The following is a 12,493-nucleotide window of genomic DNA, read 5'->3' as shown; positions in this document are numbered from 1 at the left end:
GAACTTTATATCTCAACAATAATGGCCGTTTTACACAATTTTTTTTTGATCATATGTATCTCCATATAATAAGGAAACCACAACGGGAGATATGAATTGGTTCACACGAATATATTTACTTTATACACTCATTATTTTTATACTAAAGCAGACCGGAGTCGATCAATATCAATTGTCAATTTTCACCATTTATGCGATTGACAAATTGCTCACTGAGCGTTGGCGTAGTCAAATGAAGCGATTGACTTTTGGAACTTCCTATTGACGGGAGAATGATGTGTTTCTTGATTGTGAGTACAGACATGCGCCACAGACGATTGACAATGGTTAGTTCAATTGCTCCTTCTATCGAACCCTTAGGAATTCAGTTTCAAATGTTAGTTTTCAAATGGTTTTGAATTTCAGCGCTTCGTGTTTAAACCCTTGTTATATTATTATCAAATAAATAATTAGAAAAAGTTATGATACCTACCGTTTATTATTCTCAGGGACAAAAGAATTTCATTTTTTTTTAGCATGTTGTGGAAAACATTCAAAAGCATTAATGGGATTTTCAAAAACACAAAAACTCGTACAACAGTTCAAAAGTTGACTACTGCTCACATTTTGAGAAAATCAACAACTTTATCGAGTTTTTAACTGTTTCAAAAATATTAAACTTTTTTTTCTAAAAGGTATGGCATGTAATTTTTTTTTAATATCAGAATATATTGTATTAAGCTAAAGAAATGCCACCAAATATATATGTTGATTTTTGAAATTCAATTTAAGAAAAAAACATATATTACATGTACAATACATGTTATTAAAAGACTATCTAATAGGTTTTAAAGCATAGAAATAAATAGAAAAACGTATTTGTGTTAAGTTAGCAGTTTATTTTTAAATTTTATTGCTATTTATTGTTAAGTTCTTTGATTGAAATTAGTATTGCGAAAAAATTTAATTTCAATTTTATTGGTGGTATTAAGTACCATTAACCCTTATTAGTATTCCTAAACATCCACCGTGGATTTCCTAGTAGTTCACCGCACTTGTCTTTATGTTACGGTATTTTAAGCTTTATAATGCTTCTATCATATTATTTTATTAACTTTGCAATGAACATTATGAACATTCTGTCGTTTATCTTCGCTTATCATTTTGCCACTTGCAAATACATTATCATAATTTGTGATTTTCAAAGTTAGATTACAGTATTTATTTACGGGAAAACCTCAAATGATTTATGTTTATGGTAAAGAACGCTTAATTAGCTGGAAATATATTAAAACTCAATAACATTTTCGCACGTCTTATTTAACTATATTTTATAATAAAAAAACTTCTCTCAGATTATATAATGACTTATACTCCTCTATTATTACTCCTCATTACTCCTCATCACTCCTTATTACTCCTCTGACTATATCTGATTATTATATGATTACATTACTAAATAGGATAGATAATAACATCTAAACACATTATCTGGTAAGACGTTATAATTTACAAAAAAACATCATTTTGCAAAACATGTAAGTTATTACGAAAATTGTTTCAGCCGCTGTACGGCGGCTGATTGGCATTTTACCTCTGCCATTCCAAGATTTAAAGTAAATAAAAGTACACCTAATCTGGCCTATAAATTTGATATGGTTCTATTAAAAACTTACCCAAAGAATGTATGATTATGGGTGTATCAATTAACACGACTGCGGCTAATGGAAACACAATCACAATGCAACACATGTGTTTCTGGAAACAAATAGAAAATGAATGGGTAAATATTTGTATACTATTTGTATAGACATCTCACAACTAGGTACTTAGTATTGTAACAGATAATGACTTATTTAAAAAAAATATGTATTTAATAGGAAAAAATCAATCTGTGAATAAAAAAGTTCTTAATTTTTACAATAATACATCTATTTTCAATTTTTTAACTAGTGGCGTAATTTCTCGGGCTGGTTTTGTTTGGTTTTACTGTGGATTGAGCCTTCCTCCCCAGACACTGGCTTTAACTGCGGTGAACATTTAAAATATCCTTTAAAGATTTTCTCCGTGAGTGAAATATAATTTTGAATATTAAAGTTAAATTAAATATTGAAAATTATACGACATCTACAATATCAACGTTTTACTTAGGAATTTTCATGGACAGCAAGAAAACTTCTAAAGCCAAGTTCTACACACTACACTTCATTGCAGTGCACCTGAAGGAAGTCATGATTTCATTGAACCACTGTTGTAGCTGGTCGGATCCTTAGGGGATGAGAAAAAAAATACCTTAAAACAAAGCCAGAATCTTAACAGCGTAAGTGATGAAGTCGTGTAAAAAAATTTTCGGCTCTCGGCCCGGCGTAATTGATGAACCTACGGTCGACTTTGCTCTAGCTGGCCTAGAAAATCGATCTTTCCGTGGAGTTTGTTTTAATTATTTCTGATGAACGTATTAAAAAAATTTCAAATATTTCTAGAGCGATCCCTCGGGAAGTTACGAATTTACCGTCTAGGAAAATAAAATCTGGTTCTAACCGCTAATTTTATAGTTAATACGTTTTATAAAATTTTCAAACCGTTTTACATAAAATATTTTAATTGTATGGTCCTGTTTTTATTAATTTTAAATATAAATAACTTACATCCGTAGGGATCAATCTACTATATCTAATAGAGTAATCTACTATACAATCTACATAGAGATTTTAGTAATACGTTCATAAAAAAAAAATGTAAACGTCGAGCAAATCCCGGTTATAAGAGTCGCCATAAAACTTTAAATAAATATATTTGACTCAGGATTGTACCTTTCTTCCCAGGCACTGGAGTCAACCTCGCTAACAATCTCGCCAAATGTCGGTCGGGTATGGCCGAAATTAATTTATTTCTTAGGTTAATTAACTGCTGTAATGTAATCCAATTTATTATGTCCACGTGTGTGTACGTGATTGCCACCAAAAGTTAACAGAATGCATTGTCATCTATAACGAGTCTATCTGCCGAGTTTCAACTCGATCTGATGTCGGGAAGTAGGTTAATTTTTACTTTCAAGATTAGCTGAAGTATTTAAAAAACAGTTTTTCTTAAACCTTTTCAACACGTACGATACCATTTTGTATAGCAATATTTTCCTGCTAACAAATGCCAGTAATTCAATGACACGTTTTCTTATTTTCTTAAACTCATCAAAGCGGTCCTATTTGTAGAAAAGACTTTACATTCATCAGATAACTTTACATAGTCCCTGGCCGTAACTATGATGTCAGAGCAGAGCCGAAGCGCTAAGATTTGAAACCGAAATAAAAACGCGCGTTAATTAGGTACTTACTAGATTTGATTAATTTATACGTACATATTTGTCTAAAAGAACTTCTAATTTTAATACACTTTTTGTAATTTATAGAAAGTATTTTAATTTAAAGTTTTTCTACTTTTTTTAACAGCATTACTTCGTTTATAAAAAGTATTGCTTTGTAATTATTACTATGCGTGACAATTGTCAACATCCGATGTCATTATCAAACATACAAAGCCGAACTTGTTTATAATAATTTATTTGAATAAGAAATGTTTGCATTTCGTTGCCCGGAACGCAATACCACATCGAATACCTTATTTACACAACAATTCAAATCAAAGTTCGCCCAAAACTCTTCACTCGGACGTACGAGTATCTGCAAAACTTACAATTATTCCCTAGTTGATCATTTCCACAGTAAGCTTAAAATTTTTAAAATCAAATTCACCTTACAATGTACCTTTTTTTTTCAGTTTAAACTTGAAATATTTTAATTTTCCTAAAAGATTGTAATTGGAACTTAACTGGTTTGTTTTATACTCAACATCTTAAATGAAAAAAATAATTCACAAGTATAACTGTATGTTTCCTAAATATGCTCAAATAAAAAAGGGTTTTATGAAACAAAGTAAGTTTTCACTTGAAACTAGTATTCAAACTTTTGCATGTGTCTCTGTTTATGTAAAAAGCACAGAAGTAATTTCATCAGGAGATAAAAAGGGATTGGAGATACGAAAAAGCGATGGGGTCAATCTAAGTCGTTATTGCATTTTACCATTTCCTTCAATTATATGTAGGAAATGGTAAAATACCAAACTAAACTCCTGTGAAGAATAATGGAATATTATAATTTAGGGTTTGTAAAGCAGGATAAATAAGAAAGAAATCAGAAATTAACCTTTCGAATGAACACTGTAAGTAGACTTGAAAAATTCCGACATCTGTCAAAAACTTTAACAAAGGCACCTTCAAAATAAAGAGTTAATTTATAACAGTTAATATATAATCTTGTAAGTAGGTACTTAGTGTCTGAATCTTTCTGACAATCAATTCCAATTTTCAATCAAAGGAAATTCTAGTTCTAGGGTTTATTGAACCCGAGTTACACACGGACACACAGATACACCACTGAAATTATATTTTTTAATAATTAAAATAAAATAAATTTGTTGCTAAGCTTGCCTGAATCGTTCCCATAGTCATTTCCAATTTTGAAATCAAAGCTAATTCCAGTTCTATAGTTCATTGAACCCGAGTTACACATTAACACAAATACACACGACCGAACTGATCATTTAATTAATTTAAAATCACTTTATCTCTTGTCTGAATCTTTTTGACAATCAATTCCAATTTTGATAATCAAAAGAAATTCCAGTTCTACAATTCGTTGAACCCGAGATACACATACACAACTCCGAAATCGTTACCTTTAATTGTTGAAATACCCTTATTAACTTGTGTTTATTTTTTCCAAAAGGAAGAAGATATGTTATTTAAAACAAACTTAATTAATTACCGATTTGTCAATGCTGGCAGTTAGTCACTTATCGCAGAGTAGGTACTTAAATGGCGTGATAAAAAAATAATTAGGAGCGGCGATATTTCATACACTGGCAACACCGGCTATGTTTGCGTATAGGATTTATAACCTCAAAAGCCTACGCTTTTATTAATGGGTCTCTGGAATACGTAATTATTCATGATAACCTTTGATTATATAAATGTCTAGATTGAGCGTTCGAGCGACGAAACGCCAAAAAAAATATCAGCCAACTGTTGGCTGATAAGCTCGTTCAGTCCGCACAGTTGCGAAACTATCGCTGTGCGGTAAACACGTGTTGTGTGACATTTGAAAATGACGATTTGCGGTATAACAGTGTGCAGAAATTACAAAGGACGATTGAAAATAGCTAAAAATGTTACCTATCATAGGTAAGTTACCTTTTCAAAGCCATATAATAACCATTTAGTTAAAGAAACAATTCAGTTTTAATAGTGTAATTTAGTCTTACAATCGTCTTGACAACGCCATATTTTGACGTATTGTTTACAGGGTTGCCTGTTCTTCAAATTAAAATACCCACATAAGGTAAAAATTGCAAGGCGCAAATGACGCCGTTCTATTTATAAAGAACATTAACTTTAAATTCAGTAAATTTAAATGATTCATCTCTTTAAGAAATATAAGAATCTAGTAAATAAAAAAAATTAAATTTAGACACAGCGATACCTGCCGGCCATTTGGCAGCGTCTAGGAATGTATCTTTCTTATTTTCCGTATTTCTTGTTTATTTGTTAAAAATAATCAAATAAAAATAAATCTATTTTAACAATGATTTTCTTTTCATTTATATCATTATATTTATGTAGAAAACTATCTTACTTTTATGAATTCAAAATTAAACGAATTATAGGTCCCGTAAAATCGAAACATATTTTTTCCCAACTTTTTTGGGAAATACTAGGGAGCTGGTATCACTCAATACGCCTAAAGTGACGTTAAGCGCTTACGTCAACGATATAAGTTGCGTATACTTGTGTGCGTGACACGCACACAAGTATTTCAAATCTGGCCTGTTCTTTCTGTTGGAATAACAGTGCGACACTCTATCTAGACATTTATATAATCAAAGATGATAACTGTCAAGATTGGCAAACAGAAATATACTATCACCTGAAGCTATAATCGTCAGTATATTTTGAATTACCCGAACATAAGACAGAGATAAGTTAAAATTTGATTCAAACGCTCTTTCTCCGTGGCAGCGACACACGAAACCGGCCGTGAGTACTAACTACCTGTAAATATTGATGACGTTTCATTATTTGTATTACGAGAGTGTTAGATACTTTTAGTACAAGTTTTTTTTCCTGTTCGCAAAACACGAATACGTAAAATAATTCAAAAACACATTATATACTATCTATCAGTATAATTGGGTGGGCTATGTACGTACATTGTACAATACAAGTGTGTTCTCTAATCTCTAAATAATCACTATCTGCGTCTGTTTGTGCACTTAGTTCTTCTTAACCACGCTATGGCTTTGATAGGGTTTTCACTATCACTTGAGAATTATTGCCGGAAGGTTTATATATAATAAAATAATATAGTTAAAGAAGCATATTCGGCAAGTTCCAGAATGAAAGATAATCTCAGTGTGGGCCCTGGTGTTAGACCACTATTCAGAATCGTGTTTGGTGACCAGATCTGAATAGCCAAGTAACCTATCTCCTTCCGCTTGCCACTACATTCAGCCTTACAACATACCCCAGTTGGGGATTTCTCTCACTGGCTCCAGACGGTTGGGAGCAGTTGGAACTCTTGTGTAGTATTTACATTAAAAAGGTACATATGTTTCAAAATAAATATGGTCAATGAACCCTTGAACATAATTTACTACTTATGTTTGACAAGTTGACATGAAATTTAAAGAAAAATAACAAAAACTCTCTTATGAAATTCTCTCTGATGACTTCCGTCTTGGCTCTTGGCAGGGAACCGTACATTGGATATTATGATGTTATTTGACTTGGTTAATATGCTGAAAAGTGGGACCCGGTTAGTGCGCACTTAAAAAAAACTATTTGTATCAATTTCAGGAGTAGGGAACCTGCGGACCGCGAGGTTTTTTAAAAATAAAAATAAATTTCTTTATTTTTACGGTGTTCCAGATACATTTTAAGGCATTATTACAAAACCCACAGAAAAGTACAAAATTACAGTTGTTGTGCAGGTTTAAAATTCTGATAGCTGATCATGTGCAAACATCGGAGAAAACCATGTTCATGTGCTGAGTGTCGCATAAAGATTCAATCTTAAGTTAAAAGCAGTTTTGTCTTCTGAATGATGTGTTCAAATTCCAAATACGGATTCATCTGCTAACGCATTTCGAAGGAAACCGTTTACATGTTTTTGAGTAGAATTTAAATTATAGTTTCACACCATATGGTGCAAAATTCCGAGGAAAATCATTTACTTGTTCCTCGTGTAACGATTATTTCAGATCGTTGACTCTTAGGCAGATTTTTCTTGAGCTTAAACCAGTTTTTTGTTCTGAACGCAACTTATATTTCGATTTGCAGAATCATTAATTTCTAGTAGTAGACTCATTTGTGAACGTGACTTTTAGTCAAGCATTTTCCGTTTTTTATTCGAAAAGTTAGGTGTTACATACAATAAAAATTAAAAAAAACAGTACTTGGCAAAATGAGGTTATAATAAAATATCGGGGATTCCCTGTCTGTTCTCAAGGTAAAAAAACTTTCCTGCTGTTTTTCTGTTACTGTTACTTCCTGCACAACATTCCTCCCTACAACGATATAAAATACGGTTAAAATTCGCATATGTGTATTCTTTACTTCTATTTATTATAATACTGCTGTACTAGGACCTCCAGGAGGTTTGCTTAGTGGTGTCTGCCTCACTCCCTGATACTAAACTCATTCCAAGTAAAGACTTTAGACTTATAAATTCTCTCAGTTTGCAGGTGAACAGGGCTCTAGAACTCTAGACAAAATGGAGAATTCTATTCTAGAGAGAGTCACTATCAAGGTGGAACCAGAGATACAAGAAAAGGACGGAGGAGGATTATCGCATGCAGATATAGGAATCAATCACACAGATGTTAAAAAGGAATTCTTGGAGCATTCTGAAAGAATTCACCAAACGACGGCAGGTAAAACCTATTTTCCTAGATGTGTTTTTTTTAATTATGAACTCACGTAACCCGTTTTTTATCGAAAACGTTACTGTAGCTTTAAAATATTTGCGTATTTGGTGTACACAGTCACAACATGTATCCATTTATTTTAGTAGATATAATATTTTACAAAGCTCTTTCTAACAATACAGTAGCATACCGGCTACAAATTCTCTTCGTATTAAATTAATATTATATATGTCTGCATTAATTTAAAAAAATATTGTTTCTCTTCTAGGAGCAGCAAAGCCAATTTATAATATAAATTCAGTTCAACACAAAAGCAAAGCACAAGGGACAAAAAATTCAAAATCTTTCCCATGCACTGAATGTGACCGAAAACTTACTTCCAAGTCAAACTTAATAACGCACATGCGTACACATACTAAAGAAAAACCATTTTCATGTCCTTACTGTAGTTATGCGTGTTCACAGAAGACAAGCTTAATAACACACATGCGTACTCATACTAAAGAAAAACCATTTTCATGTTCCTTCTGTGATTATTCATGTCCAGGAAAGTCAAACTTAATAACACATATTCGAACTCATACAAAAGAAAAACCATTTTCATGTTCTTATTGTAGCTATGTATGTTCACAGAAGTCAAGCTTAATAACACACAATATGTCTACTCATACTAAAGAAAAACCATTTTCATGTTCGTACTGCCCTTATGCTTTTTCACAGAAGTCAAACTTAATAAAACACATGCGTACTCATACAAAGAAAAAATCATTAGTGACTGACTGAAAGTAAATTTAAAGCCGATACTGAATTTTATCTTCTAAACTAAAATCAAAACTTGAACCTATAACACTCAATCATTATGTACTCATATTAAAGAAAAACATTTTCATGTCCTTACTGTTTTCTTATTATTATTTTACGTGTTTCCATTTAAGTTAAGTTTGTACAAGATTACGACTTAAATGGTAATTACAGTTATTTAAATATTGTAAAAATATATTATTAAAGAATGCGTAAAAAAATAACGGCACAGTTTTAAATAATAAAACTAAGTTTAACAATAATATTAATGACGAGTTTTGATTTCTTCGTATGCGGCCCTCCTTTTTAAAAGCCTGTGCACTCCTGCTGTACTGCGTTTCTTTGGCAACAGTTGTCTCGCTGCATTCGTTCGTCAAATTACGGAAACTGCCGAACTTGCTCCCCGCGCATCCCTCTGTATTTAAGTGAAACGTGAATCTAACACAATCACCACGAACAAGATTACATGGAGATGAATGATGGACTTGCCGAACGTCTCAGCGGTGCTGCCAAGGTGCCAAGGTCTGTTATCTATGTGAGGATACTGTGTCAACGCGGTGCACTCTCTCGCTGCAGCAGTTAGCTGGAAGCAGGAAGCTGCTGGTCCAGTTTCCTCACCACCTAGGATTCTTGCTGCAGGGTCTTCATCTTCGTGTCACCTGTTTCTGTAATTCATCATCTGTTCCTGTACGTCATTTTATTTAACTTAATTTCACTTTATTTTTGTATCATGTTTTTTATTCCTGTTCTGAGGCGGCCTGTAGTTTTAAACTTTTTCATTTAGTTTCAAATTGTTTTCAGATCGTCTTTATAATGTTTGTAAGTTGAATATCACTTTGTTCTATCAGCCATGTTTTTACTTTTGTTTTAAGTATGATCATTTCCGTTATTTTTTTGTTAGATTTAGTAGAGTATTATATAATTTCATATCAAATAATTTAATATTTTAATTTAATAATTTAATTTAAAAATCTATTATTAAGATAATGTACCAAAAAACTAAATCCTATCCCTCTAAACAATTGTTCCAAGAAACTGAAATTTTGGACCTTAAGCAGATCTATAGTGCTTAATGTCTTAAATTTATTTATACGCGACCAAACAACTTTATTAAAAATTCAAATCGTGCCAGCCAACGACATGGCGCTTGTGAATATGCTGTGCATCACTGCAAAACCAGGTTGGCCCAAAGGCATATTAGTTTTATTGCCCCAAAAATGTATAATTCTTTATGTACAACCTTTAAAAGGGACACGTGTGTAAACCTTCAATCTTTTAAAAAGTACATCAAATCTTGGCTAAAAAACACTGAACTAGATATTTTTTTCTTATAAGATTTAGCAAAGCTATCTGTAACATTTATATCCATGTAGAGATTATTTTCTATTTTTTCTCATACATAAAAAACAGCGGATATATTCTATTGTTTGTAATGCTTTGTCTGCTAATTCACTTTTTAAGATGTCTTCTTTAAAAACTAGTATTTACCTTATTTTTTGTGTTATTTTAAAACTTTTGCATATTTCATGATTTAGTTTCTTGTATTGCATCTCTACAGCAACTCTTTTAAAATAACTTGAATTTATATTTTATATTGTATCTCCACTTAAACCATAGAAATAAGATAAAATACTTATAATACCCACACTCAGGCTTCGCCTTCGTGGGATTTTTTTTTTAATTATGTACATTTATTTCAATATTTTTTTTCCATTTTTCAATATTTTATGTAACCATGTATGTATAAAAAAAAATCAATAATAAAAAAAAAAAATTAAAAAAAAATATATACAAATATATATATATATATTTCTCTGTCCAAAAGATGTATTCAAACTGGGAGAAACCAGTATATTTTGGCTTGTTGCTCTGGTTGAGTATTTATGCTGCGCAGAGGAGTTTTTAGATATCTTTTTTTTTTCATTTCAAACGAAAATTTTTTTGAATAAAGTTCTTGTTCATTGTAGACTTTAAATATTTCTTCTATCGGAGTTCCAACTAGAACTTTTAGAATTTTCTTTAGTACTGCTTTTGGGGCTATGTTGAGCCGCTCTTTCTGAGTGCTCAAGGCAGACCCCAACTAGTTATCATTTATTAGGTTCACAAATCATTAACGAAGGAGATAAACAGTGTAGGGCCAAGGACAGTTCCTTGGGGAATTCCGAAAATGGTTTGGAGATTAGCGATTAATGTATTCACAGCGTTTCAGGATAATTCATCTATTAAAGGATGACACAAAGCGTAGTACACTTTTTTTGTCATTTGTGTTGAGGATATTACGGATCATATGTACCTGGCGATTTTATTTGTAATTTCAATGTTTATCTTTACTACCAGTATTTATTCACTTGCTTACTGACAGGGAAAAATCAATTAGACTTGTTCCAAAAATCAAAGTAATGGTTTGAGTTGACCAGTCTGGGTACGTATTCTGGAAAAGTATGAATTTATTTTATTTATTTATTATTGTACATTTATGTTATTGGACAAATAATGTGAACATGGGTATTGTATACATTATGCACATTGATATGACTGTAATAATACAAGTACAAACTACAAGTTCAGGTCAAAGTACGTCGAGGATAAGCAGTAATGCAGGCCTGAATACATTATGGCCCAGTCCACATTACTTTCTAACTAGGCAGTGCCTTTTCTAAGGAACGAATCATGACATCGATTTCTTTGGTTATTTAAGTTGTTTGGTACGTATTACCAAATTATTTTTGTACGTATCAATTATTTTGCATATTAATTATTTCGTTTTAATTATTTCGAAAGTAATAATTATTGTACGTAATAATTTGGTACGTAATATCTAATTGTAAAGATTTATAAAAGTAAATAATATTAATTTATTTGGATGAGTAATATCCTAAAGGCCAATTGAGGAAAAACCACGTAAAAAATATTGAGTGAGAAGAATTAAAAACGAACATACCTACAACTAAAAAAAGCTTCTTATATCACAGTATTAAACTCTACAACAAAATACCACTCACACTCAAAAACCTCAACACTTTAACATTTAAATCTGAAATAAAAAGCTGGATACTTAACATAGGAAGATCTGAAATAGAAAATTTACTGAAATCAAACACAGACTAAAACAGAATCAACTGAACTATACCAAAAAACAGTACCTTACTTATTTTAAAATTACTTAAAAAATATATATATACTACATTATACTTTGTTGTAATATTAATTTCTTATAATTAAATTATAATATGTAAATGACATCCTCAGCACGGGAGATCCCAGTGAGGATATCATTATATCTATGTGTTAATAAGAAAAGAAGACAATAAATCATTATTATTATTATTATTACTAAGTAGGTACTCGCACTAACTTATTATTTCCAAATCTGTCCTGCTGAAATCTGATATCTATTTTGCTATTTTTGGACCAAAGGATGACTACTCCCACAGTTTCAGTTGTGAAGGGGTTTTACTATATACTAGCTGTACCCCGCCACGCGTTGACGTGGCACAGGCAGTGTATGCAGATAGAGAAACAATAGCCCGTTTTGGTTTTACGTTCAACAGAAGGCACTGTTTTACAAAAAAAAGTTTTTTTTACGTTTTATAGGTGACATCTTTATAATATAGATATAGATAAACAAGCGCGTATTAAAATGCAACGTTGTGTCAACATTCCAAAGCAATCAGTGAATGACTTTCGGAGATTTAAGATTTTGAACAAACGAACATTTTCATTTTTATTTATA

The sequence above is a fragment of the Hesperophylax consimilis genome, chromosome 17 (genome assembly GCF_061612785.1).
Source record: "Hesperophylax consimilis isolate HC1 chromosome 17, BYU_Hcon_1.0, whole genome shotgun sequence".
Classification (NCBI taxonomy): domain Eukaryota; kingdom Metazoa; phylum Arthropoda; class Insecta; order Trichoptera; family Limnephilidae; genus Hesperophylax; species Hesperophylax consimilis.
Note: the sequence above shows the minus strand (reverse complement) of the source record.